Source organism: Panthera uncia, chromosome D2 (assembly GCF_023721935.1).
Source record: "Panthera uncia isolate 11264 chromosome D2, Puncia_PCG_1.0, whole genome shotgun sequence".
NCBI classification, from domain to species: domain Eukaryota; kingdom Metazoa; phylum Chordata; class Mammalia; order Carnivora; family Felidae; genus Panthera; species Panthera uncia.
The window spans coordinates 72383792-72389791 of record NC_064818.1 but is presented as its reverse complement, the minus strand read 5'-3'; positions in this window follow the sequence as shown (position 1 = coordinate 72389791).

Below are 6000 nucleotides of genomic sequence, written 5' to 3'. Positions count from 1 at the left end.
CTGTTCGTGCTCTGTCTCCCTCAAAAATAAACATTAAAAAATATCTATATATTTCTTTCGGGGCGTCTGGGTGGCTCAGTGAGTTAAACATCTGACTCTTGATTTTGGCTCAGGTCGTGATCTCATGGTTTTTCTTATTGGGCTCTGTGCTGACAGTGCGAACCCTGCTTGGGATTCTCTCTCTCTCCCTCTCTCTCTGTTCCTCCCCCGCTTGTGTCCTCTCTCTACCTCTCTAAATAAATAAATACACTTAAAACGTTTAAAAAAATTTTTTTTTAACGTTTATTTATTTTTGAGACAGAGAGAGACAGAGCATGAACAGGGAAGGGGCAGAGAGAGAGGGAGACACAGAATCTGAAACAGGCTCCAGGCTCTGAGCTGTCAGCACAGAGCCCGACGCGGGGCTCGAACTCACGGACCGCGAGATCGTGACCTGAGCCGAAGTCGGCCGCTTAACCGACTGAGCCACCCAGGCGCCCCTAAAACGTTTTTCAAAAATATATTTCTTTCTACTTTTCTGAATACATCAAATTTCATCCAATGGGGATAGCTCTCAAGTTAATATTTAAAAAAAGCATTAAGAAAAAGAAAAGACCCCTCCCAGCCCCATCTCCATACAGGTGAAAAGGAAGTGGGGGATCAGTTAGTGAGGACCACAAGTTTGGCATCCCCACTGGGCATCTGGCTCCCTCCTAAGTCAGCATGGCAGGGTCTAAACGCCAGAAGATTTGTCTTCAGAAATGGGGTCCCCCCGTCAACTCCGTGCCTATTTATTGAGCACCTATCGTATGTCCAGCATGATCTCACTGACAAGGCAGAAAAGGGACATAAATTAAAGCCCATCTAGGAACTCCTTAGAGTTCCAGAACTCTCAGCTCTGCGTCTCCTCTTTGATACTCAAGGTGGGACGCTGGGGCTGGGTTCGGCCCAGCCTGTTCCTGAACTTGTCAGCGGCTCCTTCTAAAGCTCTGCCAGCAGGGCTGGCTCGAGGGGGGAGGAGGCGGAAGGACAGACCTGGTCCTAACTCCGGCTTCCTGCTTCTGTCAGCCTCGCCAGACCTCACTGCTCTCCTCTGCAGCTCCCCTGAAGTTCCCCTCTGAGGCAGTGGCTGAATCGAGTTCACCATTTTCCTAACACTGGCAGTGCTAGGCTCACGGTGCCCCTTAGGGACACGCATTTTTCCCAGGGCTTCCTCCTCAGAGGCCTGGGTCCCACCCCACCTGTCCTCTCTTGGAAGCATCCAAATTTTCCTGATGGAACCTCTTCCCTTTGTCCCACCAGCCCTGGGATGGGGGTGGGGGTGATTGCCTTCTGCAGTAGCTTCCTCCGTGATGTCTTAAAGTTGTCTTTTTAAACCTTTCATTTACTGAATTAATACCGTTTTGTGTTATTAACACTTCTTTGCGTTAAATCTGCCCCGTTTGAAGAGCCAGGGTGGCTTCTGTGTCCTGACAGTAGCTGAAGGGGGAAGTCACTTGGGTGGGATTGCAAATTCCCCGACAGCAAATACCCCTCAGCCCTCCAGGCCACACTTCCTCCTGCTTCACAGAAAATTTGGACACCTTCAGCTGAGAATCCCCCATTTCTCACCCTCTGGATGTACAACCTGTTCTCTATTCTCGCCTCCTCTCTTGTTTAAGACCAAATCGTAAGGGAGCCGGGTTGTTCAGTGGGACAAATGTCCGACTCTTGATTTCGGCTCCGGTCATGATCTCACGATTCATGAGTTTGAGCCTCCTGTCAGGCTCCGTGTTGACAGCATGGAGCCTGATTGGGATTCTCTCTCTCTCCCCCTCTCTCTCTCTGCCCCCCACCCCCACAAGACCAAATCCTACACATGTGTTTCCCATCCCACCCCCCTCCTGGCCTCTCCAGGAACCTCCCCTGTTAACTGACTCCCCCCCCCCCCCCCCCCCCACAAACTTGACATTTCTCAAATGGATCCTTCCTATTGGCTTTCAAATCTGCTCAAATCTCACAGAAGATAAAGAATCTTTCCTTGGTCCTCAATCTCCCCTCCCCCAGCGGCCACACTCCTGTCTTTCTCATGATCTCAGTAACCAACTTCTCAAAATTAATTCATCTCTGGGTCCTCCACTTGAACTTGCTCCTTGTTTCCTCCAATCTGGCTTCTGGTCCCACCAGTCTGCTTTGCTGAAGTCACCAGTGAGTGTTAGGTTTATAATTAAGGGGACTTCTTTTCAGTCCTCATTTTATGGGACCAGTGGGTCACACGCCTTTTGCGCACTGTTCCTTCGTCCTCTGGGAGGGCACCTTTCCTAGTGTTCTTCCTGTCTCTACAACCACTCTTCTCACTGCCCAGGCCCCTCCTCTTCCAGAATGTTAAATGCTGACGTTGCCTAGGGCTCAGGCTGAGGTCTTCTCCCTTCTCACTGCTGCTCGGATCATCTCATCCACACCAAGCCCCGCCGCAGGCCATTTGCACACTATATCTTCGGTCGGGAGTTCCCTTCCACTCCGAGCTGCTCCTTGACCTCTGTGCTTGCTGTCTCCCAGGGGACCTTCAACTCAACAGGAATAAGACAAAACTCAGGCTCTTTCCCCCAAAGCGGGCCATCTTCCAGGGTCCTCTATCTTAGTCAAAAATACAATCTTCTATCTTACGGCACAACCCAAAAACCCAAGAGTCGCCTTCCATGATTCCCTCTGCTTGTATTTCCAGTATGCTATACCAAACTTGTCTGCTTTCCTTGACACGTATTTCTTAAAAACATCTCCAATTGTTGCCTTACTACCGTATTCTTTATCTGCTGCAGTGGCCTCCCAACTGATCTCCCCTTTCCACTTTTCCTTCTCCCAGGGTATGCTCTATGTTACAGCCAGGGCATTCATCTTACAGTGACGATCTGAGCACATCACCCCTCTACATAGAACACGTTGGTGGCTTCTTACTGCTCATAGAAAAGACTGAAGTCCTTCCGGAGGCATCCCAGCGGCTTTGCCTTTCACCCTTCTCTTTCCCATTTTCTGCTCTCTGGCTGCCCGAAATTGCCCTGCTTCCCCCTGTCCCAGGACCTTTGCACAGGTTGGTCTCATTGTCTGGAATGTGTATTCATTCTTCATACCTCGGTATGATGGCCATGCCTGAGGGAGGCTTTCTCTAAATCCCCCTCCCACCGCCCCAGACTTGGGCATAGCGCATAGTGCATGGCGTGGTGTGCCTTTCTTTGGAGGCCCTTCTACAGTTGTGATTTTACGTTTACTCATGTGATTGACTGGCTGATGTTGGTCTCCCCACCAGTTGTATGCTCCAGGAGATTGGGGACCATATCTGCCTTGCTATGCTCTTGAGTTCTCAGAGTCTGGTCCAGGATCTGGCCCCTTGTCACATAGATGAGAATTTGTTGAATGAATCAGTGAGTTTTGACTGAGGACTGCTGATCTCAGGACATTGTTTTCTCAGCGCCTTTATGCCATGGGATCTTTCCATGTGTTTGAATGGAGAATGTTGCCTGAATGTTATGACGTGCCCTTTCGCACTGAAAGACTACAGGGTAAACTGCTATAGCCTGAAAAGGAAAATCCATGATAGAAGTTAATATTTTTCTGATTTAAAACCAAAAGAAATCTCTTAGTTCATATTGTTTCATCAAAAATATATCTCCAGACAGGAAGAAGACAGATCGGTGTTTTACTTGCTGTCTAAAGCAGAAAAGTTAGACATGTTATGGTAATGGAAGTGAAACCTTGTTGAGAAACAAAACTCTAAAATTTGCTCCTTAAATCCAGGAGAGACAACTGGCTGATATGAATGGGGAATAATTTCTATTAATAAACAATAAGAGTAAAAGTGTTTTATTTTAAAGTTTATTTTTAAAAAATTTTTTTTAACATTTACCTATTTTTGAGACAGAGAGAGACAGAGCATGAACGGGGGAGGGTCAGAGAGAGAGGGAGACACAGAATCTGAAACAGGCTCCAGGCTCTGAGCAGTCAGCACAGAGCCCGACGCGGGGCTCGAACCCATGGACAGTGAGATCGTGACCTGAGCCGAAGTCGGACGCCCAACCGACTGAGCCACCCAGGCGCCCCAAAGTTTATTTATTTTAAAAGAGAGAGAGAGAGAGCCTACACATATGTGAGTGGGGGAGGGGCAGAGAGAGAGAGAGAGAGAGAGAGAGAGAGAGAGAGAATCACAAGCAGGTTCTTCACTGTCAGTGTAGAGTCCGATGTGGGGCTTGATTTCACGAACTGCAAGATCGTGACCTGAGCTGAAATCCAGTCAGATTTTTTTATGGATTTTTTTAAAATTAAACTTTTTATTTTGAGAAATTATAGATTCAAAGAGTTGCAAAACATAACACAGATTTCTTGTATCCATTACCCTGTTTCTCCCAATGACAGCATCTTGTAAAACTATAGTACAGTATCATAAACAGGAGACATCGATAAAGTCAAAACACAGGACATTTCTCTCACTGCAAGGATGCCTCACATTGCCTTTTTATAACTATATCCACTTTCCCTGTCATCCCGATCCTCCTTAATCCATGGCAACCACTAATCTGTTCTCCATGTTTGTTATTTTGTCGTTCAGGAATGTAACATAAATGGAAAGATGTATGTATGTAATCTTTTGGGACTGGATCTTTTTAATTTAGCATAACTCTCAAAATATTTATTCAGATAGTTATGTGTATTAGGAGTTCCTTCCTTTTTATTCCTGAGTAATATCCCATAGTATGGGTGGACCAGAGTTTAATCGTTCACCTGTGGGGAACACCTGGGCTGTTTCCAGTTTAGGTTATTACAAATATAGCTACTATAAACCTGAACTCATAGGTTGTGTGTCAACATAAGTTTTCATTTCTCCAAGATAAATGCCCAGGAGCACAACTGCTGGGTGGTATAGTAATTGCGTGTTTAATTTTTTAAGAAACTGACAAGCAATGTTTTGGAGTCGCTATACCATTTTACATTCTCATTAGCAATACACGTGTGACCCAGTTTTTTCTACATCATCTCCAGCATTTGCTGTTGTTACTATTTTAATTTTACCTGTTTGGGTGGGTATGTAGTAACAGTGCATGGTTTTAGTTGGAACTTCTCCAACGGTTAATGATGTTGAACATCTTTTCATGTACTTATTTGCCATCTATTTTTTTTTAGAGAGAGAGAAAGCATGAGTGGGGGAGGGGGCAGAGAGGCAGAGGAAGAGAGCACAAATTTTAAGCAGGTTTCACTCTCAGTGCAGAGCCTGACCTGGATGGAGTTCAGTTCCACGACCCTGGGATTATGACCTGAGCTGAAATCCAAAGTTGGATGCTCAACTGACTGAGCCACCCAGCTGCCCCTGACATCTGTGTATTCTTTCAGTGAAATTTTTATGTCTTTTGCACATTTTTTTTAAAAAAAAAGATTTTACTTTTAAATAATCTCTATGCCCAACCTGGGACTTGAACTCACAGCCCCAAGGTCAAGAGTCATATGCTCCATCGACAGAGCCAGCCAAGTGCCCCTTGCCCATTTTTAAATTGGATTGTTTGCTTTCCCACTCTTGAGTTTTCAGAGTCTTGTATATCTTAGATACTAGTCCTTTGTGAGGTGTGTGGTTTGCAAATAATTTCTCCCATTCTGCAGCTTGTCTGTTCATTCTCTTAATGGAGCTGGTTCCACAGCAAAAGTTTTAAACCTTTGTAAAGTGCAATTTATCAGATTTTCCTTTGCAGTATGTGATTTTTGTCATCAAATCTAACTCTTTGACTAGTCCCTAGTTTCTCTATTTTTTTCTCTATTTTTCTCCTGGAAGTTTTAGTTGTACCTTTTACATTTAAGTTAGTGATCTCTTTTGAGTTCATTATTAGGAAAAGTATGAGACTTAGGTCAAGATTTACTTTCCTTACTATGGATGCTCAATTGCTATAGCACCAATTTGTTGAAATGGCTATCTTTCACCCATTGAATTGCTTTTGCAAAACATCAGTTGGGTATATTTGTGTGGGTCTGTTTCTGGGTTTTCTATTCTGTTCTACTGGTCTA